Source organism: Aquarana catesbeiana, linkage group LG10 (assembly GCF_042186555.1).
Source record: "Aquarana catesbeiana isolate 2022-GZ linkage group LG10, ASM4218655v1, whole genome shotgun sequence".
Taxonomy (NCBI): Eukaryota; Metazoa; Chordata; class Amphibia; order Anura; family Ranidae; genus Aquarana; species Aquarana catesbeiana.
The window spans coordinates 65,180,490-65,207,056 of NC_133333.1; the positions used below are offsets into that span (position 1 = coordinate 65,180,490).

At 48.7% G+C, this 26,567-nt stretch overlaps 1 protein-coding gene across 2 annotated transcripts in view; it reads right to left on the reverse strand.

The window, feature by feature from the left end:
* Window positions 1–26,567, reverse strand: part of TRPM4 (transient receptor potential cation channel subfamily M member 4) — a 604,715-nt gene that overhangs the window by 360,584 nt on the left and 217,564 nt on the right. The gene's annotated exons all lie outside the window — the stretch shown is intronic.

Genomic DNA, 26,567 nt, shown 5'->3' on the forward strand with positions numbered 1-26,567 from the left:
AAAAGTATGCATACTCCTTGAAAGTTTCCATATTGTCATGTTACAACCTAAAAGGCCAATGTATTTTATTGGGATTTTATGTGATAGACCAACACAAAGCGGCACAATTGTGAAGTGGAAGGAAAAATGATAAATGGTTTAACATTTTTTTACAAATCAATATCTGAAAAAAGTGTGGCATGCAATTGTATACAGCCCCCCTGAATCAACACTTTGTAGAGCCACTTTTCGCTGGTATTACAGCTGCAAGTCTTTTTGGCTCCACCAGCTTTGCACATCTAGTGACAATTTTGCCTATTCTTCTTTGCAAAATAGCTCAAGCTCTGTTAGATTGGATGGAGAGTGTATGAACAGTAGTTTTCAAGTCTTGCACCAGATTCTCAATTGGGCTTAGGTTTGGACTTTGACTGGGCCAGGCTAACAAATATGCTTTGATCTAAACAATGCCATTGTAGCTCTGGCTGTATGTTTAGGGTCATTGTCCTGCTGGAAAGTGAACCTCCTCTCCAGTCTTTTGCAGACTTGAACAGGTTTTCTTCCAAGATTGCCCTGTATTTGGCTCCATCCATCTTCCCATTAACTCTGACCAGCTTCCCTGTCTCTGCTGAAGAAAAGCATCCCCACAACATGATGCTGCCACTATCATGTTTCATGGTGGGGATGGTGTGTTCAGGGTGATGTGCAATGTTAGTTTTCTGCTATACATAGCGTTTTGCTTTTAGGTCTCATCTGACCAGAGCACCTTCCACATGTTTGCTGTGTGGTTTATCGCAAACTGCAAACAGGACTTCTTATGGCTTTCTTTCAACAATGGCTTTTCTGCCACTTTCCGTAAAGGCCAGATTTGTGGAGTGCATGACCAATCGTTCTGTGTACAGATTCTCCTACCTGAGCTCTGGATGTCTGCAGCTCCTCAAGAGTTACCATGGGCCTCTTGGCTGCTTTCGATTAATGTTCTCCTTGCTTGGCCTGTCAATTTAGGTGGATGGCCATCAGAGGCAGCTTTCTAATTAGGTGGTCGCCTAAGTCCTCGCACTCACAGAGGGCCTCGCAGCCACCTAATTTGCCTAATTGAAGAGCTGCCTCTGTAGCAGAGCTCCCTGCTCCATCGCACTGGCTGCTTTGTTTCGCATGCCCTGTCTTTGTCCTCAGCCAGCTCCTCCACGTTCCTCTTTCCTGCTTAATGAAGCGCCGCTCAGCTCAGTGTCCTCCCCAGCCAGAGCCCCCCCCCCCCCCCCCCCCCCCAAGTCAGCTGCCTATATTTCTTTCTGCAGTGCTCCAGAGATGCTCTGTAAACTTCCCTCGTGCAAAGGAAGTTTAGGTACACATGTGCAGCAGCCCTATGAGAGCTAGAGAACACTGTAGACTTGTCTACCAGCCCCCACCTCCTCCCCCGTCATACACAGATCTCTCTGGCCTTGGCGATATGCTGCTGCTGAGCGACCTGTCCTGCTGCTGGAGGGAAGCCAGGCAACCATGGATGAGTGCCCTGAAGCTTGGTTATGGTGAGTGAACTGACCCCATATTCCCCACACCCCCCCATACCCCACTCCTCCTCCCCTGGGGACAGCCCCCCGCCCCCCCCATCATCTCCCCTGGCAACAGGGAACCCTTCTTTGCAGACAGGGCTCCCACCATCTTCCCTGGTGATAAGGACCTTGTTTTCCCTGGGGACGGGAACTCCATCTCCCCTGCGGACAGGGAGCCCTTCTCATGTGGGGACAGGGCCCCATCTCCCCTGGGAAAAGAACCCCCCTCACCTGGGGACGGGGACCTAATCTTCCCTGGGCACCGGGACCCCATTTCCAGACCATGCTGGCTTGCAGGGCTGGTGTCAGCCACCCTAGGGTGCCAGAATGGGGAGGGGGCAGTAAAATCCAAAGAAGTGATCAATTCCTTTATATACAGCCACCCCCGCCGCTCCTCCTATCCAGCTTTATTCCACTGTCCCCTGTGTGACCCCCCTCATCCCCCGGCAGCTCTACTGGTTTACCCTCTCTCCTGCTGGCTGCTGCGGGGAATCTAAGGATGGAGAATGGGGAATGGGGAATGGTCCGGTAAATGTGCCATTTTCCAGCCCCTTTTTCTGAATGGAGAGTCAGTGATTTGTACCGATCACTAACTCTGTCCATTCATAACTGTGACATAGTAAACGGTTTTCTGTGCTTCAGTTTAGGAATTGACAGGAAGTTCTGTACAGAGCTACTGTGTGCCTGTCCATTCATTCTGTGCAGCTGAGGTTGCAGAGATGGAGATTAAGGGCTGTGTCATTAGTCTCCTACTCTGTCTCAAAGGTGGAACATGAGAGGTCCGTTTAGAACCCTGATATCTCACCAAAGCCCCCCAATGGGGTTCCTAAAAAAACTGTAAAACATAATAAAACAAAAACGACTGATACCAGTGGCTAGGGATGAGCTTCGAGTCGAACGTAAGTTCGACTCGAACATCGGCTGTTCGATCGTTCCACGAAGATCGAACATTATGGGCCGTTCACGCCAAATTCGAGCAGCGTGTCATGGCTCATAATGCACTGCGTCATCGCAGTGCATTGCTGGCTGTAGATTGGCCAAGCATGCACTATGACCCGCATGCTTTGGCCAATCACAGCGCCTTCAGCAAAGAAAGCCATAATTGGCCACAGGCAGGGTGTCTGTGGCCAATTATGGCTCAGGGGGTTAAGTACACGCCCCACACTATATAAGGCCGCCTGCACGTCGGCCGTGTCTAGTGTGTTGATGGCGTTTGTTAAAGAGAGAGACGGTCATTTCATTTAGTTTCAGCAGGCAGGCAATTCCTTCCTGGTGTTCTGTTGCTAATATAATTCAGGACCGTTAGATAGCTGCAGTGTATTGTGTACATATATGTATCCCAGTTTTATATATATATATATATATATATATATATATATATATATATATATATATATATATATATATATATATATATATATATATATATATATACACACACACACACACACACACACACATACATACATACATACACACACATATACACATACACACACAAACACACTGTATAAAGTTTAGCTTCATTTCACTACAGACCGTTCCTGGTGTATTGTGTCTAATATACTCCAGCCAGATGACTCACTAAGCTCAGTGCATTTAATTATATATATTTTCTAGCCAAGCCTAAACCTGACTAGGCCATTGCCTGTTCAAAGACACTTTCAGTCAGGCAGGTGACTCACTGAGCTCAGTGCATTTAATGTATGTATGTATGTATGTATGTATGTATGTATATATCCAAGCCTCTATCTTACTGTAGGCCATTCCTGGTGTACTGTTTTTAGTAAACTTCAGGCGTTTTGCTAATCTAATTGTACAGTATGTCTGGAAGGCCACCAAGGAGAGGCAGACGCTCACAGGCCAGTAAAAGAGGGCAAGCAGACTGTGTCTACAGCAAACAGTGCTGGTCGTGGACGCGGTGCATCCTCAGCACGTGGCCATGGGGCAAGCCTGTCCTTTTTTTCAGGAGCTGGTCGTGTTGAGCCACAACATGCAGAAGAGTTGGTAGAGTATGACCAAGCCATCCTCATCCTCTCACCCAGGCTCAGGGTACTTTGTCTGCCAAAGCAGCTGCCAAAGCGGCCTCTTCCCTCGGCTCAATGGCATCAGTCACTCCTTCCCTAGCCCCACCAAGTCCTAAGGAGTCCCCGAACTGTTTGACCACAGTGTTGGGTACATGCTGCAGGAGGATGCGCAGCGTTTTGAGGGCTCCGATGATGGTACCCAGCTTAAGGAAGGACAGCAAACTGGCAGTCATGTTCCCCCAGCTGCAGCATACTGCCAGGTTTTCTCCAGTGACGAGGAGGGAGGGGATGATGAGGTCACTGACTCTACATGGGTGCCTGATAGGCGAGAGGAGAAGGAGGCACATCTCAAACGAGGCAGGATGCCCCCCAGGGGCCAGCTTAAGGGCAGCCAACCGACTGCATCACACCACAGAGCACCGCATGTGCAGGGCGCTGCGGTCTCTCGTTATTCCGTCGTTATTCCAAAAGGTTTTTGGTGTGGGCCTTTGAGAAGTGTTCAGCAGATCGCACCATTGCTATTTGCAACATATGTCTGAAGCGCATCTCGCATGGCCAAAACAGCAGCCACTTAGGCACCACATGCTTGACCAGACATATGTCGACCTGCCATGCAGTAGTTGGCAAGCATACATAAAAGACCCACACCAAAGAACAAAGTGGACCTCCTTACTCCTCATCAGCTAGGATCTCCAACCCCACTATACCTTCAGTCCTCTCAGAAACCTGCACTGAGAGGAATGAAGGTGTAAAATTAGGTGTGTCACTGCCAAGTAGTTGCGGGCAATCTGCTATCAGTACACCAACATCCGATTGTACCAGGCAAATTTCCCTGCCCCAGCTGCTGCACCGCCGAAAGAAGTTCGCTCCCAGCCATCCACATGCCCAGCGGTTGAATGCTAGCTCGGCTAAATTGCTAGAACTTCAACTGCTGCCTTTTCAGTTGGTAGACTCTGCCCCCTTCCGTGAGTTTGTGGAATGTGCGGTTCCTCAGTGGCAGGTTCCCAAACACCACTTTTTTTCACGGAAGGCAATTCCAACTCTCTACCGGCATGTGGAAGGCAATGTCTTGGCCTTGCTGGACAGGGCGGTCATCGGTAAGGTGCACATTACCGCTGACTCATGGTTCAGCAGGCATGGACAGGGACGGTACCTATCTTTCACAGTCCACTGGGCGACTCTGCTGGCAGCTGGGAAGGATGCAGGACAAGGTGCAGTAGTGCTGGAGGTTGTTCCGCCACCACGCTTCCAAAATGCTACTAGTGGCGATTCTGACACACCTCCACCCCCTCCTCCTCTTCTTCCTCCTCCATGGCCTCTTCCTGTGCCGATTTGTCCTCGGAACCAGCGGTGCTCTCTAGGCGTTCAAGGGGCTACGCAAGTAGGCAGGCAAAAAGATGCCATGCAGTGCTTGAGCTGGTGTGTTTGGGGGACAAGAGCAACACTGGGGCAGAGATTCTGTCAGCTCTGTAGGGGCAGGCTCAGAGGTGGTTGACGCCACGCCAGCTTAAGGCAGGAATGGTGGTTTGCGACAATGGCACCAACCTCCTCTCCGCCCTCCGACAGGGACAACTGACCCATGTGCCCTGTTTGGCTCACGTCCTTAACTTGGTGGTGCAGCGGTTCTTGAGCAGGTATCTGGGCTTACAGGATGTCCTGAGGCAGGCCAGGAAAGTCTGCGTGCATTTCCGCCGTTCATATAATGCCAGTGCTCGGCTGGCTGACCTCCAAAAGGAATTTAACCTGCCCAAGAACAGCCTAATCTGTGACATGCCCACCAGGTGGAACTCAACGTTGGCCATGCTGCAGCAGCTGCACACGCAGCAGAGGGCCATCAATCAGTACCTGTGCGAATATGGCACCAGGACAGGGTCAGAGGAATTCGTTTTTTTTTTCCCCCACGCCAGTGGGCTATGATCAGGGATGCATGCACTGTCCTGTCACCATTTGAGGAGGCCACGAGGATGGGGAGTAGTGACAGTGCATGCATCAGTGACACTGTCCCTCTTGTCCACCTGTTGGAGCACGTGCTGCGTGGAATAATGGACAGGGCACTTGAGGCAGAACGGAGGGAGGAAGAGAAGGACTTCCTTACCTCTCAAGGCCCCCTTTATCTAGATAGTGTTCCTGCTGGCCCGCCAATCACACGGGAAGCAGAGGACGAGGAGGAAGACGAGGACGATTGTGTCAGCATGGAGGTGGAGCCTAGCACTCAGCATCAGCAGCAGTCTTCAAGGGATCATTTACAGTTCCAAGAAACCCATAGACTTGTATGTGGCTGGGAGGAGGTGGCTGCAGATCATGTCGTCCTTAGTGACCCAGAGGACTCCGGACTGAATGCCTCAGCAAACCTACGCTGCATGGCCTCCCTGATCCTGCAAAGCCTGCGGAAGGATCCTCGTATTCGTGGTATCAAGAAGAGGGATCATTAATGGCTGGCAACCCTCCTTGATCCACATTACAAGGATAAGGTTGTGGACCCTATCTTGCTGTCGCAGAGGGAGCAGAGGATGAAACATCTTCGGGAGGCCTTGCAGAAAGGTTTGTGCAACGCGTTTCCAGAGCCTGGGAGGTTACAAACTCCTGGTCCTGGCCAACGTGTTGCTGAGGCTTCGGTCAGTCACAGAAGGAGTGGTGGAGAAGGTGGCCGTCTGACCGATGCATTCAGACAATTTTTTAGTCCGCAGCCCCAAGGTTTGATCGGTTCCAGCAACCATCGCCAGCGTCTGATTTACATGGTGCAGGAATACCTAGGGGCAAGATCTGACTTGGACACCTTTCCCACCGAAAATCCTCTGGGTTACTGGGTGTTGAGGATGGATCACTGGCCAGAGCTTGCACAGTATGCAATTGAGCTACTGGCCTGTCCTGCATCCAGCGTCCTTTCGGAACGCACATTTAGTGCTGCTGGAGGCTTTGTAACCGATCACAGGGTGCGCCTGTCCACCGAATCGGTCGATCGGCTGACCTTCATAAAAATGGATCTGTCTTGGATCACCACCAGCTACCAAGCACCTGATGCTGATGTAACCGAATAATTTTTTTTTAATGTGAGATCCCTCCAAGACTGCCTATGCTGATGACTGACTATCCTGTTATGCTGAGTGACTATCCTCTTCCTCCTCAATTTTCACGCTGATAGCTTGTAATATTTTTGGTTCTGGGCACCGCCACCAGTGGCTAAGGCCCAATTTTTCTGTCCCCGTTTAACAGGGGCGTGGAATTACAATTTTTGCTGCAATAATTTGCAGCAGGGCTCATTCGTGCGCTCCAAATAGAGTTTCTGTGAGGGGTTGCAGTTTTGTGGCACCAGCACCTGTGCCTAAGGCCCAATTTTTCTGCCCCTGTTCAACAACATGTAATTACAATTCTTGATCTAATATTTCTCAGCAGGGCCCATTCCTGTACCCACCAAGAGTAACTGAGGCCTTACAGTGTTATGGCAACACCACCACACCGTCCACCACCAAAGGCCCAATTTTTCCAACCCTGTTCAACAGGGGCATGTAATTACAATTCTTGATCTAATATGTCACAGCAGGGCCCGTTCCTGCGCCAACCAAGAGTAACTGTGAGGGCTTACAGTGTTGTAGCAACACCAACACCTAAGGCCCAAATTCCTGCAGAGTATATAGGGCAGGCCCCTACTTTCAAACACCCAACTTACAAAAGACTCCTACTTTCAAACAGGAGACAACAGGAAGTGAGAGGAAATCTACCCCTAGGAAGGGAAATTCTCTCCTGTAAGAGTTCCTTGTTTCACCAAAAACCCCAAATTTTCAAAATCCAATTGTCATTGGGACAGAAAGTGAGGTGAAATCTTCTGAACAGGTGCACAGACAGCAAAACAAAGGTTACAGGGGTGATAACCCTTCCCTATGTTTTCCAAAAAGCTTAAAAATTGATTTTTTTGGCTGGAGCTACACTTTAAAAATGTACCAGTTCAAAATCACAGATTCTACTTAAGAACAAACCTGCAGTCCCTGTCTTAGTATATAGGGCCTGGAGGCCCCACGCCGTTCCTTTTTTTAAATTTGGGTGCGGTGTTCCACTTAATATCTATACAAGACCCAAAGGGGCAGGTAATGGGCTGCGGGGTTACCCATGCCTTTTTTCTCAATGATTTTCATCCATATTGCCGGGACCAGACATTACATTAAAGCCGCAAGCAGTTTTAAATGACTTTTATTCCTTTAGAAATGACATTTTGTGCAGGGACAGTTCTAAACACGGGAAACACATGCCACTTTACAGGCATACTATAGACACCCCCCCAGGCACGATATTTAAAGGAATATTTCACTTTTATTTTTTCACTTTAAGCATCATTAAAATCACTGCTCCTGAAAGAAATGGCCGTTTTTAACACTTTTTTTGCATTAATACATGTACCCTGGGGCAGGACCCGGGTCCCCAAATCCTTTTTAGGACAATAACTATTAGCCTTTAAAATTTGCATTTTTGATTTCTCACATTCGAGTCCCATAGACTTTAACAGGGTTCGAAAGTTGTGGAAACTATCGGTCCGTTCGCAAGTTCTGGTGCGAACTGAACCGGAGGGGGGGGGGGGGTGTTCGGCTCATCCCTACCAGTGGCGGAACTACAGGGCTCACAAAAGGTCATACTTGCGACCAGGCCCTGGTGTGTACAGATCTCAATGTGATCATCTCCTGCTTATAAGGAGATCCTAAACAGGTCTGCTCAGTCCTTTGCCAGTGTGCCTGCCTGTGATTGACAGCCCGGGTCCCCCCTGACCCTCCCTCCACCCCACCCTCATCCCTGGCCACCCAGGGCTTTGCTGCAGTGGTCAGGAGTTCCCAGCTCAGTCCAGTACCGATCCTCAGCCATTCTGCAATGGTACTGCTCACAACTGGCTTCTCTCCTGGCCATCTCCCACCAGCTCTTCCCCTACAGGGAGTCCCTAAGGACCTACTACTGCCTTACAGGGATGATGAGACCTCTGAGGTGGTACAACTTGCACAGCCCCTTCTCTTCTACGAGGCCGAGTTCAAGGAGCTCTATGTGAGTATAGCCCTGATAGAGACAGAGCATCGAGAGAGAGAGAGAGAGAGAGACAGAGCATCGAGAGAGAGAGAGAGAGAGAGACAGAGCATCGAGAGAGAGAGAGAGAGACAGAGCATCGAGAGAGAGAGAGAGAGACAGAGCATCGAGAGAGAGAGAGCATCGAGAGAGAGCGAGAGAGCGAGAGAGCGAGAGAGCGAGAGAGCGAGAGAGCGAGCGCATTGACCCCGCCACCGAGAGAGAGAGAGCATTGACCACCACCGAGAGAGAGAGAGAGCATTGACCCCGCCACCGAGAGAGCATTGACCCCGCCACCGAGAGAGCATTGACCCCGCCACCGAGAGAGCATTGACCCCGCCACCGAGAGAGCATTGACCCCGCCACCGAGAGAGCATTGACCCCGCCACCGAGAGAGCATTGACCCCGCCACCGAGAGAGGGAGAAAGAGAGAGAGAGAGAGAGAGAGAGAGAGAGAGAGAGAGAGAGAGCGAGAGAGCGAGCGCATTGACCCCGCCACCGAGAGAGAGAGAGCATTGACCACCACCGAGAGAGAGAGAGAGCATTGACCCCGCCACCGAGAGAGCATTGACCCCGCCACCGAGAGAGCATTGACCCCGCCACCGAGAGAGCATTGACCCCGCCACCGAGAGAGCATTGACCCCGCCACCGAGAGAGCATTGACCCCGCCACCGAGAGAGGGAGAAAGAGAGAGAGAGAGAGAGAGAGAGAGAGAGAGAGAGAGAGAGAGAGCGCGCGCGCATTGACCCCACCACCGAGAGAGAGAGCGAGAGCATTGACCCCACCACCGAGAGGGAGCATTGACCCCCACCACCGAGAGAGAGAGAGCATTGACCCCGCCACCGAGAGAGAGAGAGCATTGACCCCGCCACCGAGAGAGAGAGAGCATTGACCCCGCCACCGAGAGAGAGAGAGCATTGACCCCGCCACCGAGAGAGAGAGAGCATTGACCCCGCCACCGAGAGAGAGAGAGCATTGACCCCGCCACCGAGAGAGAGAGAGCATTGACCCCGCCACCGAGAGAGGGAGAAAGAGAGAGAGAGAGAGAGAGAGAGAGAGAGAGAGAGAGAGAGAGAGAGAGCGCATTGACCCCACCACCGAGAGAGAGAGCGAGAGCATTGACCCCACCACCGAGAGGGAGCATTGACCCCACCACCGAGAGGGAGCATTGACCCCACCACCGAGAGAGAGCATTGACCCCCACCACCGAGAGAGAGCATTGACCCCCACCACCGAGAGAGAGCATTGACCCCCACCACCGAGAGAGAGCATTGACCCCCACCACCGAGAGAGAGCATTGAACCCCACCACCGAGAGAGAGCATTGAACCCCACCACCGAGAGAGAGCATTGACCCCCACCACCGAGAGAGAGCATTGACCCCACCACCGAGAGAGAGCATTGACCCCACCACCGAGAGAGAGAGCATTGACCCCACCACCGAGAGAGAGAGCATTGACCCCACCACCGAGAGAGAGAGAGCATTGACCCCGCCACCGAGAGAGGGAGAAAGAGAGAGAGAGAGAGAGAGAGAGAGAGAGAGAGAGAGAGAGAGAGAGAGAGAGAGAGAGCGCGCATTGACCCCACCACCGAGAGAGAGAGCGAGAGCATTGACCCCACCACAGAGAGCATTGACCCCACCACCGAGAGGGAGCATTGACCCCACCACCGAGAGGGAGCATTGACCCCACCACCGAGAGAGAGCATTGACCCCACCACCGAGAGAGAGCATTGACCCCACCACCGAGAGAGAGCATTGAACCCCACCACCGAGAGAGAGCATTGAACCCCACCACCGAGAGAGAGCATTGACCCCCGCCACCGAGAGAGAGCATTGACCCCCGCCACCGAGAGAGAGCATTGACCCCCGCCACCGAGAGAGAGCATTGACCCCGCCACCGAGAGAGCATTGACCCCGCCACCGAGAGAGCATTGACCCCGCCACCGAGAGAGCATTGACCCCGCCACCGAGAGAGCATTGACCCCGCCACCGAGAGAGGGAGAAAGAGAGAGAGGGAGAAAGAGAGAGAGAGAGAGAGAGAGAGAGAGAGAGAGCGCGCATTGACCCCACCACCGAGAGAGAGAGCGAGAGCATTGACCCCACCGAGAGGGAGCATTGACCCCACCACCGAGAGGGAGCATTGACCCCACCACCGAGAGGGAGCATTGACCCCACCACCGAGAGAGAGCATTGACCCCCACCACCGAGAGAGAGCATTGACCCCGCCACCGAGAGAGAGAGAGCATTGACCCCGCCACCGAGAGAGAGCATTGACCCCGCCACCGAGAGAGAGCATTGACCCCGCCACCGAGAGAGAGCATTGACCCCGCCACCGAGAGAGAGCATTGACCCCGCCACCGAGAGAGAGCATTGACCCCGCCACCGAGAGAGAGCATTGACCCCGCCACCGAGAGAGAGCATTGACCCCGCCACCGAGAGAGAGAGAGCATTGACCCCACCACCGAGAGAGAGAGAGCATTGACCCCGCCACCGAGAGAGAGAGAGCATTGACCCCGCCACCGAGAGAGAGCATTGACCCCGCCACCGAGAGAGAGCATTGACCCCGCCACCGAGAGAGAGCATTGACCCCGCCACCGAGAGAGAGCATTGACCCCGCCACCGAGAGAGAGCATTGACCCCGCCACCGAGAGAGAGCATTGACCCCGCCACCGAGAGAGAGCATTGACCCCGCCACCGAGAGAGAGCATTGACCCCGCCACCGAGAGAGGGAGAAAGAGAGAGAGGGAGAAAGAGAGAGAGAGAGAGAGAGAGAGAGAGCGAGAGCATTGACCCCACCACCGAGAGAGAGAGAGCGAGAGCATTGACCCCACCACCGAGAGAGAGCATTGACCCCACCACCGAGAGAGAGCATTGACCCCACCACCGAGAGAGAGCATTGACCCCACCACCGAGAGAGAGCATTGACCCCACCACCGAGAGAGAGCATTGACCCCACCACCGAGAGAGAGCATTGACCCCACCACCGAGAGAGAGCATTGACCCCACCACCGAGAGAGAGCATTGACCCCACCACCGAGAGAGAGCATTGACCCCACCACCGAGAGAGAGCATTGACCCCACCACCGAGAGAGAGCATTGACCCCCACCACCGAGAGAGAGCATTGACCCCCACCACCGAGAGAGAGCATTGACCCCCACCACCGAGAGAGAGAGAGCATTGACCCCCACCACCGAGAGAGAGAGAGCATTGACCCCACCACCGAGAGAGAGCATTGACCCCACCACCGAGAGAGAGAGAGAGAGCATTGACCCCACCACCGAGAGAGAGAGAGAGAGCATTGACCCCACCACCGAGAGAGAGAGAGCATTGACCCCACCACCGAGAGAGAGAGAGCATTGACCCCACCACCGAGAGAGAGAGAGCATTGACCCCACCACCGAGAGAGAGAGAGCATTGACCCCACCACCGAGAGAGAGAGAGCATTGACCCCACCACCGAGAGAGAGAGAGCATTGACCCCACCACCGAGAGAGAGAGAGCATTGACCCCACCACCGAGAGAGAGAGAGCATTGACCCCACCACCGAGAGAGAGAGAGCATTGACCCCACCACCGAGAGAGAGAGAGCATTGACCCCACCACCGAGAGAGAGAGAGCATTGACCCCACCACCGAGAGAGAGAGAGCATTGACCCCACCACCGAGAGAGAGAGAGCATTGACCCCACCACCGAGAGAGAGAGAGCATTGACCCCACCACCGAGGGAGAGAGAGCATTGACCCCACCACCGAGAGAGAGCATTGACCCCACCACCGAGAGAGAGCATTGACCCCACCACCGAGAGAGAGCATTGACCCCACCACCGAGAGAGAGAGAGAGAGAGAGAGCGCACGAGAGAGCATAGACCCCCCCACCGAGAGAAAGAGAGCATTGACCCCACCACCGAGAGAGAGAGAGAGCATTGACCCCACCACCGAGAGAGAGAGAGCGCATTGACCCCACCACCGAGAGAGAGAGAGCGCATTGACCCCACCACCGAGAGAGAGAGAGCATTGACCCCACCACCGAGAGAGAGAGAGCATTGACCCCACCACCGAGAGAGAGAGAGCATTGACCCCACCACCGAGAGAGAGAGCATTGACCCCACCACCAGCACCATGACACCAGCACAGAGATAGAGACCACTGAAAGCATGCCAGCACTGACAACATCATTGAGATAGAGGACACTGACTCCAGCACAAAGACAGAGTGCACTAAGAAAGAGTGCCATGACACCAGCACTGAGATAGAGGATACGGAGATAGAGCACCTTGACATCAGTGTGAGATAGAGGACACTGACACTAGCTTCAAGACGCACTGTACTGAGATAGAGTGCCCCAACACCAGCACTGAGAGCAAATGGACGCCAGCGTTGAGATAGAGGACACTGACACCAGCACTTTAAGGTTTTTAAAGAGGTCCAGCCTGGGTGAAAAAAAAATAAAAGTCAGCATCTACAAATACTGTAGCTGATGACTTAATATTAGGGCACTTACCTGTCCAGGGAGCCCGCAATGTTGGCACCCCAGCTGATCTTTGGATCGACTTACGGGTGCTGCCGCCCCCATTCCTGGTAAAGGAACCAGGCAGCGAAGTCTTTAGGCTTCACTGCTGTTCCCTACTACACATGGGCGAAGCGCACTGCGCTTCCTAATTGGCCCGATGGAGGGGGAAAGGAGGAGGGGGGCTTGAACTTCCAGGAGATCAGGCCGCGGCCCATCTCCCGGAAGTGGGGAAGGGGACCTGTCAAAAACAGGTCCCCATTCCCCCCCTCCATTAAAAGGTGCCAAATGTGACACCAGAGGGGGGGGGGGAAGCATATAAGGGGAAGCTCCACTTTTGGGTGGAACGCGGCTTTAATATATGCAGTTTATACAGTTAATTTTTAATCGCTTGAATAATTTTTTCCATTATGGGTGTGAGTGGGGCCTCATTGACATTTTTTTCTTAAGGCCTCACAAAGCCTAGAGCCACCTCTGACGGCCACGTCTTGGTAGGTTTGCAGTTGTGCCATACTCTTTCCATTTTCGGATAATGGATTGAACAGTGCTCCGTGAGATGTTCAAAGCTTAGGATATTTTTTATTTTTTATTTTTTTTTTTATAACCCAACCCCGCTTTAAACCTCTCCACAACTTTATCTCTGACCTTAATGGTGTGTTTCTTGGCCTTTATGATGCCGTTTGTTCACTAAGGTTGTCTAACAACCTCTGAGGGCTTCACAGAACAGCTGTATTTATACAGAGATTAAATTACACACAGGTTGACTTGATTTACTAATCAGGCGACTTCAAAAGGCAATTGATACCACTAGATTTTAGTTAGGCGTATCAGAGTTAAGGAGGCTGCACGCCACACAAATGCACACCACACTTTTCAGATACTTGTAAAAAAATTTGAAAACCATTTATCATTTTCCTTCCACTTCACAATTATGTGCCACTTTGTGTTGGTCGATCACGTAAAATCCCAATAAAATACATGTATGCTTTTAGTCGTAACATGACAAAACGTGGGAAATTTCAAGAGGTATGAATACTTTTTCAAGGCACTGTATACCCAGGACCCTGCATTCACTATATCTGGTCTCCTACAGTACACAGAAAATAGAACTGCAATTATTTTAGTAAATATAAACTGGCAAATACCTTTGCTCATCAGCAGTATATATCAGTATTGTGACTTCTATCAGTGTTTGGCCAAGCCCTGGTTAAAGCTTGTAGGAGGAGTTTTCAATCTCCTCTGACAGTCCTATGAGGCTGCAGGGCCCCTAACCCTCTGTCTGGACAGTGCCGATTGGCCCTGTGCCGATCACATGCACCCTCCCAAGAAAAAAAAAAAAAAAAAAAAAAAAAAAACACACACACACACACACACACACACACACACACACACACACAAACACAAACACAAACGTTCTAGCAATACACACCAAACTGAACATGTGCAGAGTGCCCTCAAGGCCCTTTACTTAGGGTTGCCACCTGTTCGGGTTTGGAATCATGCGTCTGGGTTTCAGACTGTCAGACCCGTACACATTCAGACCGGACTATGGCTTTCCAGCAGAGTTGCTGGCTGCAGTTGTCTAAGCTGAGGGTGTCTGTTACACTCTTTCACACTGCCCAGAGCCAGCACTAACAGTTCCCCCCAAACACACACACACAGATGGGAAAGGAGAGAGGGCCCGATCTGCACCTCTTTCTCCTGCCCCTACCCCTCTGTCTGCCCACACTCCAATCCCCGGCGCTGTACCTCAGAAAAGGAAAGTGAGGATGGGAAATTTGAAGCCCAGCATCCTCAGATACATCTGGATGAGAGGTGCTGACTGCCATGGGGTGAGTAAGCTCACCATCCATCCCTGTCTGACTGAAGTCTCTCCCCCACCCCCCTTCTCTCTCCTGCCTTTAAGTGGTGCTCTGAGAACCCTGATTTACCTTAGCATGCTCAGTGGCCACAGTGTCCCCCCTTACAGAGTCCTCTTTGTAAACCAGAGCATCCCTTACATCAGAGTCTGCAGAGTCCCCCCTTACAGTGAGGGGGAACTCTGCGAGTTCTGATGTAAAGGGGGAACTCTTGTGATTAACTTCATATGATTAGAAATGTTATTTAATAGCAACATCTATGCATACTATGAAAAAAAAGTTGCTGTGCGACGCTGAAGTGTTCGGGTTTGACATTAAGAAAAAAGGTGGCAACCCTACCTGTACTGTCGGGAGATGAATTGGGGACAGTGGAAGAAGGGGAGGATCAGAGAAAACCGGATCAAACAGCATTTTTACACAATGTGCAGGATTAACCCCTTAGGTTCCACAGTGAGTATAACAAGCATGCTTTACTGAATACACAGATTGATTTGTGGGTTTAGTAACACTTTAAATGTCACCTGTTGTGAGGGGTCTGCTCCCTGGAAGTGTCAAAATACTAACAGCCTTTTTTATATACCGTGGGGCAAAAAAATATTTAGTTATCCACCAATTGTGCAAGTTCTCCCACTTAAAAAGATGAGGCCTGTAATTGTCATCATAGGTATACCTCAACTATGAGAGACAAAATGTGGAAACAAATCCAGACAATTATTGTCTGATTTGGAAAGAATTTATTTGCAAATTATGGTGGAAAATAAGTATTTTGTCAATATCAAAAGTTCATCTCAATACTTTGTTATATATCCTTTGTTGGCAATGACAGAGGTCAAGTGTTTTCTGTAAGTCTTCACAAGGTTGTCAAACACTGTTGCTGGTAATGTTGGCCCATTCCTCCATGCAGATCTCCTCTAAAGCAGTGATGTTTTGGGGCTGTCACTGGGCAACACAGGCTTTCAACTCCCTACAAAGGTTTTCTATAGGGTTGAAATCTGGAGACTGGCTAGGCCACTCCAGGACCTTGAAAGGATTCTTACGAAGCCACTCCTTCGTTGCCTGATTTGGGATCATTGTCATGCTGAAAGACCCAGCCATGTTTCATCTTCAATGCCCTTGCTGATGGGAGGAGGTTTGCACTCAAAATCTCACGATACATGGCCCCATTCATTCTTTCATGTACATGGATCAGTCGTCCTGTTCCCTTTGCAGAGAAACAGCCCCAAAAGCATGATGTTGCCACCCCTATGCTTCACAGTAGGTATGGTGTTCTTTGGTTGCAACTCAGCATTCTCTCTCCTCCAAACACGAGTTGTGTTTCTACCAAACAGTTCTACTTTGGTTTCATCTGACCATATGACATTCTCCCAATCCTCTTCTGGATCATCCAAATGTTCTCTAGCAAACATCAGACAGCCCCGGACATGTACTGGCTTAAGCAGGGGGACACGTCTGGCACTGCAGGATCTGAGTCCCAGGCGGCGTAGTGTGTTACTGATGGTAGCCTTTGTTACGTTGGTCCCAGCTCTCTGCGGGTCATTCACTAGGTCCCCCCATGTGGTCCTGGCATTTTTACCCCCCGTACTTGTGATCATTTTGACCCCACGGGGTGATTTCTTGCATGGAGCCCTAGATCGAGGGAGATTATCAGTGGTCTTGTATGTCTTCCATTTTCTAATTATTGCTCCCACAGTTGATTTCTTCACACCAAGCTGTTTTCCTATTGCAGATTCAGTCTTCCCAGCCTGGTGCGGGTCTACAATTTTGTTTCTTGTGTCCTTCGACAGCTCTTTGGTCTTCACCATAGTGGAGTTTGGAGTGTGACTGTTGTGGTTGTGGACAGGTGCCTTTTATACTGATACTGATACAGGTAATGAGTGGAGGACAGAGGAGCCTCTTGAAGATACAGGTCTGTGAGAGCCAGAAATCTTGCTTGTTTGTAGGTGACCAAATACTTATTTTCCACCATAATTTGCAAATAAATTCTTTCATAAATCAGACAATGTGATTGTCTGGATTTGTTTCCACATTTTGTCTCCCATAGTTGAGGTATACCGATGATGACAATTACAGGCCTCTCATCTTTTTAAGTGGGAGAACTTGCACAATTGGTGGCTGACTAAATAGTTTTTTGCCCCACTGTATTTTAAGTTGAATTTACATGCGTTCATGTGTACTACCTTAAAATGCAGACAGGTTGCATTTTACGGCAATGCACAGGTACACGTTTTGTGTCTCATTCACATCACAACATTTTTTTACGTGCAGGAAAATGCAAGTCACTGCACATAATGCAAATAAGCCCTTATCCAACTAACTTATGCAGCTGAAAGAAAGTCTGGCTGATACTTTATAAGGAAAACAGCTAGAGCTACAGGAGTTGGATACTTTCTTTATAAAAAGCACAGATTACACATTTTTGATTTGCCACAATTCTAGTTTACAGGAATTGCATACTTTGAAATAAGGCTAAAATGAACTGAATGGAGGGGTGCATGCACGGCATGGATCAGGGAAGTCGCTCCGCTCCTCACAGGGCTTTCGGCCACAAAACGGGGTAATCACGCTCCCTAACACAGCACAAAACATAGGCATCCCCGCACACAAGTATTGTGCATGCCTACATCGAGAAGGAAGAAACGAGGGGGACAACAGAAGTCCTTCACCCACTACCTCCTCAGATCTATTGAGTTGAACAGCATGGCAAAAAATGGCGCCGGCCGTCAGCATACCTCATCTGATGCCTCTCCTCCTGCAGAAGAACCTTCGCAGCCAAACAAGGAGATCCCAGGGAACAGTGAGTACACTCCCCTTACAAAAACTGATTTGGACACTAGTCTGGAGGCTCTGTGCTCTAAATTAATGTGCAAATTTCAAACAGAATTGCAAAAATCCACTACAACCCTCTCCCAAGAAATCTCAGAAATCAGACGTACTGACCTACTAGAGAACAAGCATGATGAGCTGGCAATTGCTTTTAATGATCTGTCCAGAGAACATGATAGTCTATCCCAGTGTTTCTCAACTCCAGTCCTCAAGGCGCCCCAACAGGTCACGTTTTCAGGATTTCCATTATTTTGCACAGGTGATTTGATCAGTTTCCCTGCCTCAGTAATTATCACAGCCGTTTCATCTGAGGGAAATCCTGAAAACATGACCTGTTGGGGTGCCTTGAGGACTGGAGTTGAGAAACACTGGTCTATCCACTGCATTTACACAGCTACAAGCACATGTAGAGGATTTGGACAATAGAAACAGAAGGAAGAATCTCAGGATCAGATGAGCACCTGAATCCATCACAGATTTACCTGCATACTCCACTAAATTGTTTCAGTTTCTGCTGCCTGAGCAAAACCCCCAATCCCTCATATGTGACCGCATACATCGTGCATTGAGGGCTAAACCACCTCCTGATAAACCCCCCAGAGATATAGTTCTTCACATGAAAGACTTCTTGATTAAAGAGGAAATAATGCAATCCTCACGCAGCTTAAGAAATATCCTGGATGGCGTCCAGCTACAAATTTACCCAGATATCTCACAAGCAACTCTGGATAGACGCAGAAAAATGAAAGCAAATACAACTGTTCTTTCTTCAGCCAGAATCAGATACAGATGGGGCTTCCCCTTTAAAACTCATCATCCTTCACAATGGCACTACATACATTGCCACGCCTATCCCTGAAGGGTAGGATATATTGGTTAAAAATTGGTTCTGATAAACCCCAATAACCCTCCTCACACCCCTTCTACTCCCCGTCCAGCTACAATATGGAACACCCCCTCACTTACATGGAGAAAGACGCAGATCCAGACACCAAGCTGGACAATGGAGTCCTAAATAATAAAATCTCCTTATGAAAAATAGAGATTTTTTCCAGCATTTATTTTTTCAACCGCAGTTTTTAGTTTGGTTTATCCCTGGATTTAAAATATAGTCCCTATAGAATAAGATACTCATGGCTGTAATGAATAAACTAATCTGACTATACTATCCGTATGTACTAACCTTCTTTTACAGCTAAATATTCTCTCTTTCAGCCTATTGAGAGGATAACACTGACATCTACAGCTTAATTCTAGAACTGTAAGTACGCACCATTCAATATCACCAGCTTTATTCTACCTATCTCAATGATGGTCTAACACTGACACCTAATGACATTAAACAGTACTGCAGTCCTCTGACATATCAAGGAACTACAAATTCCTACCAATTTCTTGTTTAACTCTCTATGTTCAAATATGTGAGTTACTAAAGCCCCGTACACACGATCCGAAAATCGTACGTAAAATGCCGCATTCGAAACGATCGTACGATAATCGGATCGTTAGTACAGAGCTTTCGAGAGCCGATCAGGACAGTTCATCCGATATTATTCTATCAGACATGCACGGAAGTTTTTTCCGTACGATGCCAGATCGTACGATTTTCGTTTAATCGGTACAGCTATCGTTCGAAAATGCAATACAAATGCATTGCAACACATGACATCGCTTCCGAATTTTTATTCTGTCGTACGGGAATTTTCGGGACTTTAGTAAACTCATCAGATTCGATGTGAGATTAGCATGCAAACAAAAACGGACGATCATTCATCCGATATTCGGATCGTGTGTATGGGGCTTTAAGCATTAATTGCTTTGTTCCTCTAAGACATAAGAATCTACAATTTTCCAAAGGATCTACTACTCGGAGTTTCGAGACTATTCAACAGTTAAGATTTTTGGTTAAACACTCCTCGTTTCTGTTCTTCGATTGTTTTACACAATGACAAGTTTTAATTATACGGTCATATATAGTATTAATGTTAATACTTTTGTTTTTTTTCCCCTTCTCATTTTTCCTTTTCCCATCTTATCGAAACCAGATTCTAGGTTATATTACGGGTTTCTTTTAGGAGGAAGAAGGGAATGAGATACAAAAAGAGAAAGGGCACTGTTTGTGTAATATAGGCATGTTTATCATAAAAATTCTCTTGTGATTTCTTACATGCACTTAGTTTTTATAACAATTATTGCACGATTTAAAACGCGTTTTCATGTAGTGTGGCTTTCTGCCCGTATGCCAACATGAATCACCCCGACTCAGTCGCTCACCATTTACTACTTTTTGGGATTCAATCTAATTGGTCCCAATTTATCATTATATATATATACATATATATATATATTTTTTTTTTCTCTTTATGAGTATTATTGACTTTAAATTCACTAGATTGAGACTGAGATGTGTTGGTCTCCTGTGTACTCGCCATCGGTTGAAGAATCGCTTCTCTCAACCTCTTATTTTTCTACTACAAAATGAAGTTACATGTTCTACAATGTTACAACAAAAAATTTTATTCCTACATGTAATTACTATTATGGTACAATATTTCTGAACATTCTTATTTTAATTACAACTAAGATGTATATGTCTCAATGATTTGCCAAGTTTAGTAAAATGAACATCAAGTTATGTAATGTAATAGTATTTTTGTATGAGAGCATGTGTACTCTAACATAAGTATATGTGTCAAGCCTTACTAAAAAAGTAAAAGTTGTACAAATATTTGTAAAAAACATATGTTGATCCAATAATGGAGCAGGCAGAGACCAATGGTAAGAAAGTAAATCCTGAAAAATGTGTTTGTCTGGGAAGGAAAAGAGAAAAAGTTTGTGTGAAAAGCAGTGTTATAAATGAAACAAAAAAGTGCAGGGAATGCAGATGAAGCACCAGGTGAGTGCTAGAGTGGGGAGAGTGTAAAACGTGCATCGGGTTTTCTGATGCGTGCATTTATATATACTGCATTGTATAACATTTATAATGCAAATCCATTGGCTGAGCTAATATGCTCTAGTATCCATGTGTGTACATTAATTTTAATAAACATTTATACTGCTATTACTCTTGTTACTCAGTGGCTAACTGTGATCACCTCATTTAAAGTCCCAGGGTGACTTTTTTGTATATGTATATAGGGATGGAGGTGCATCACTTGTGACTGCAGACCTTTTATTTTTTGCTTCTATTGAACCCGGGTGGAAGACACCCATTTAGCCCAAAAACTGGCCTACTGTCATCACCAGCCACTGGTTTTCACATATACATGTTATAGCCTTTGACCTTGCCTCCAACGGTGGTGGTGTTCTGTGGCCTTTGCTGTCTCCTCTGAAGGTTGGCGTTTTTTGTCTGGCATGGGAGCTGCGATATGCCAAAGAAGATTGTCTCCTGCCGTTTCCATTGCTGTTCAGCTTTTTGCATATCAAGGTAAATACACTCTCCCCACCCTAGCACTCACCTGGTGCTTCATCTGCATTCCCTGCACTTTTTTGTTTCATTTATAACACTGCTTTTTCCACACATCCTTTTTCGATTTTCCTTCCCAAACATTTTTTCAGGATTTACTTTCTTACCCATGGTCTCTATGTCTGCTCCATTATTGGATCAGGTCAGTCCACATATGTTTTTATACAAATAATTGAACTTTTGTCTCCTCTGCTTTAGTAAGGCTTGACACATACTTATGTTAGAGTACACATGCTCTCATACAAAAATAATATTACATTATATAACTTTATGTTCATTTTACTAAATTTGGCAAATAATTGAGACATATACATCTATGTTTACAGCTGATATCTATCAAGCTACATACTGAGACAATTAGGACCATTTACCTTCACCTAAGCCATGTCTGCCGCCTGGCATCCCCCCTGGGGCTACCCATGTTCGTCTTCTCCCCCTCAGCTCCCGTGCCATACTCTGGCTGCTGCTGTCCATTTGGGGGTTCAGCGATGGAAAAATTGACAGTTACTTACCAATAACTGTTTTTCTGGGATATCTTCCAGGACGGCATAACCTGAGAGATGACTGGTCCACCTGACAGGAAACACAATCAACATAAAGGTTAAAAGGCCCCTCCCTTCCCCCTGCACCTCAGTTCTCCCAAAGTAATAGGTTATCCGGGTGACAGAGAAACTCTTCCCGTAGTACTTATATTAAAACATGGGTGGGAAGTAGGCCTGCAGTCCTAGAAGATATCCCAGAAAAACAGTTATTGGTAAGTAACTGTCAATTTTCTCTAGTCATCTTTCAGGACGGCATAACCTGAGAGGATGGACAAGGAGTTCAAGGCCTACCTCAGGGCGGGACCACCGCTTGTAGCACCTTTCTTCCAAATGTCAGATCTTGGGGCGACAGCAGTTCCACTCTATAGGGTTTCAAAAAGGTATCCTGCTTCGTCCAAGTGGCTTTGCGACAGACCTGTTCTATCGAGGCCCCAGCTCTCTGCCCAAGAGGCCACCAAGGATCTTGTTGAGTGGGCCTTAAGGTTCCCTGGTACTGGGGAACCGGTCTGTTCATAGGCCAATGTTATTGTCTGCCTAATCCACCTAGCCACAGTAGATTTAGATGCCTGCCCTCCCTTTCTAGGGCCGCTAAATAAAACTAAAAGATGATTTGACTTTCTGTAGTCCTTTATCTAGATAGGTCAATAAACATTTCCTGACATCATAAATTAAATTTCCTCTCCTTCTCATTTTTTGGATTATCACAGAAGGAGGGTAAAGATCTTCTGAGATCTATTAAACTTAGATGCGACCTTGGGAAGATATAGTGGGTCCTGTCTAAGAACCACTCTATCCTCCAGAATCAACAGAAAAGGCTCCTTAACTGACAGGGCCTGTAGGTAGCTCACCCTTCTGGCCGCTGTTATGGCCAACAGAAACGCTAACTTAAGAGTCAAAAACTTAACTGAAATCTCTTGCGCTGGTTCGAAGGGCGCTTTCGTCAGCGCCTCCAAAACCAGAGATAAATTCCATGGGGGGAATACATTCACCCTGACAGGGGTTAACCTCTCCCTTGCCAGAAGAAATCTCTTAATCAGAGGTTCTAGTGCGAGCCTCTGATTCAAAAATACAGATAACACTGCTATCTGTACTCTCAAGGTGTTCGGGGAAATCCCCTGATCCACCCCTGCTTGTAAAAATTCCAGTACCACTGGTACTGAAGGGTAAGACACCTCCTTATCACGGCACCACTGAGAAGCAATTCCAAACCTTGGAGTAGATCCTCCTGGTGACCAGCTTCCTGCTGCTCAAGAGGGTCTCAATAACCCTATCAGAGCAACCCTTGCCCCTAAGGATCTCCTCCTCAAGAACCATGCCGTCAGTTTGAGGAATCCCGGGCCCTGAATCCTGTCTCCAAAGGCTACTAACGCCTGGCCCACCGCCAGGAGTTCCCTGTGGTTGGAGGATGCCCCTGCCTGAGAAGGAGTCCCGGCCCCCTGTGCCTGGATGTCCCCCAGGTGAGCGCCCCAACCCCAGGCGCTTGCATCAGTAGTGATTCTTGTGGGATTCCACTAGTCCCAGGGTAGACCCAACCTGAGCTTGTCCTGATCCAGCCACCAATCTAGGGAGGTCCTTACTCTTGTTGGGATAGACATCCTTGCATCCAATGACTCTCTCCTTTTGTCCCAGGAGGACAAAAGGAAGAACTGCAGCTCCCTGGAGTGGAGCTGAGCCCAAGGAACCGCTGGAATACACAAGGTCATTACACCTAGAACCCTCATGTTATGCCTGCGAGAGCACTCCCTGGCTTCTTTTAAAGAGGATACTGCTGTAACCATCTTTAATCGTTCTTTCTCTGGAAGAAAGTTTCTGAGCCTCTGTATCCACCAGATATCCCAGGAATACGCTTATTTGGGACGGTGCCAGAGAAGATTTCTGTTTACTATCCAGCCCAAGGACTCCAGAGTGAAAAATCACTCTGCCTACGTCTACTTCCACCTGCTCTAGGGATTGCCTGTATACCAAAAGGTTGTCTATGTAGGGTATAAGGGACACCCCCTTTAGCTGTAGGTAAGCTACAACCTCCGCCAGGACCTTTGTGAAGATCCTTGGGCTTGCAGCTAATCCAAAAGGGAAGAGCTCGGAATTGCCAATGTTGAATCCCTTCGTGTAAGGACTGCGAATCTCAGCAGGGACTGGTGTTCCCTGGTGATCGGGATATGAAGGTAAGCATCCCTCAGATCTATCGTGGCTAAGAAGGCACCCCTTAATAGATGCCTGCGCACCGTGTATATACTTTCCCTCCGGAAGCTCTTTTGTCACAAAAACCTGTTCAACTTCCTGAGATTTAATATCAGGCAAAATTTCCCTGACGGTTTTTGGATGACAAATACATGGGGGTAAAACCCTTGGTAAAAGCTCTTCCGGTGGAACGGGGATGATCACTTCCTGGAACGCCAATCCCTGCAAGCTATCCAACAGCCCTGCAGCTTTTGAAGTTTCCTTGGGGAGACGGGTCAGAAAAAAAGTTTTGAGGGGGAGGGGAGAGAAGTTCCAGACGATATCCCTGTGTTACAATCTGCAAGATATAGGGGCTTTCGGAGATCCTCTTCCACTGAGGGACAAAGTGGGACAATCTCCTCCCTACCCTGATGCTGGCATCATTTAGACTGTTGGTGGCGTCTTTAGGTCCAGAAAAGAGCAGACTACCTTTTTGTGTGCTCTTTCCCTACCTTCTATTCGCATCCTTTTTTCCTTTGAATTGACCCTGGTTAGAGGGGGGATGAAAAAAACTTCCTGCCCCTGTCTCCTTTAGCTTTAACCGGGAACTTTTTTCCCTTTTCTGCTGACCTTGACAGCACCTGATCCAGGCCAGATCCAAAGAGTTGTGAACCTTCAAAGGGCAAACCACATAGCCTTGATCTAGGACATATGGTCCCCTTCCCATGATTTGACCCAGACTGCCCTTCTTGCGGAGTTAAGGAGGGCTGCAGATTTAGCTGTGTTCCTGACAGACTCCACTGCCGCATCTGCCAAATATGCCACAGCCTTACCTATTATTTCTAACGAGTCTGATTTTCTTAGAATCACTCCCTCTAGAAACATGCTTGGAAAGTCTGCCTAACCATGCGTCCACGTTTCTTGCCACGCATGCTGACGCCAAAGCAGGAGCCATGGCAGCCGCATTGGAATCCCATGCTCTGCACAAAAGCGCCTCCGCCCTTCTGTCCATTTGGTCTTTTAGGTTCCCTAAATCCTCAAAAGACAAGTCAGATTTTTTAGAAACCTGCGACAGGGCTGCGTCTAACTTAGGGGTTGTAAAGAATTTCTGCTCTTCTTCCTCCCCAAAAGGAAACCTTCTCTTCCAAGTTTTGAGTCTAAGAACCTTTCTTTCCAGGTCTTTCCACTCTCAAAATCACCTCCTTTAGGGCCTGATGAACTGGGAACACCCTGGACTGAGGTTTTCCCAAACCCCTGTACATCTTGTCCCGGGCCGACGCCTGAACCGGAGGTTCTGGGATATCCTCAGAGACATAGATCGCCCTAAGTACCCCATGTCTTCCAAGGGAAAGAGGTGGCTACTAGCTTTAGGACTGTCACTATCCTGGCTGTCAGCGTCTGTGTCTTCACCTTCCTCTAATGAGTCCTCCTCTGACTCCTCAAATTCCTCAACTCCCGAAGTGACAGAGGAAGGGGGTCTTTGCGAGGTTTTCTGACCCCTGTCTGAAAAACCTTCCTGAGAGGAAGTGCCTTCTCTAGAGGACAGGATTTCCCTATCATTTGCCTTAGGTGCTATAGCTGTCTTAATAGACTGGAGGGTAGAAAGCATCTCCGACTGTACTGCAAGGAAGTCCCTCATAACCTGTGAGGTTTCCTTACTAGACCAGTTTCTGTATGCACCTATAGCAAAAAGGTTTTACATGGTCTTGTGGGAGCTTATCACAGTTCCCACATCTTTTTGACCTGGGAGGAGAGGGATTTTTGCCCTTCACCTTGTGAGCCCCCTGAGCAGAGCTGCCAGGATCTAGGGAGACAAAAAAGACAAAGTCCAAACTTTAATCAGTTTCCTAAGACTTTCTGTGTGTGTGTCTCTCTCTCCCCCCCTCCCTATGGTGTAGGCAAAACCCCTCTTACTTCACCACATTCAAAACGGAAGAGGACTCATCACCACTGGCCTTTTCCTGGGCTAAGGGTGCAGCTGTTACCTCCTCTCCATCCATATCTGCTGCTTTGCGAGGTTTTCCGACCCCAAGAGAGGAGTATCATGAGGCCTCCTGCTTTTCCCTGGAGCGCTGAGTGTCTATCTCCTATACACCAGTGATCGGCGCCATTTTGTTAGAGAGCTGATGTCTGAGGGGGGATTTTGACCTCTAGTGTCCGAATCTGCCATTTTGGCATAGACCGGAAGTCGGAAGTCACAGCGCCCGGAAACGCCGCCACCTTACTCCACCCGGCCGGAATGCTTGCACCATATACAGGAGCTTCAGCATTCCCTATGAAAGTACAGGACCTCCACCAGCCCTACAAGGCACCTAGGTACCGACCTGGCTGGCGTCCTCTACCCCCTCTGCGGCCTTGACACCAGCCTGAGCCCCAGTTCCTTCATCACCTCCGTACCTGACTGGGTGGAAAGTAAAAGCATGAGGTATGTGCTCACAGGAGTTCCGGGATACCCCTCTGTACCCGGGAGGCTCCTTGCCGGGGAAGACTCTCTCCCCCGGCCATTGGGGGACCCCCTGAGAAGGACAGGGCCCTGGCTGGACCCGCCACCCTCCCCGGCTTTGGCGTCCAACCCTCGGAGGGGGGACCATCTGCTACCAGCTTCAGGTCTGAGAAA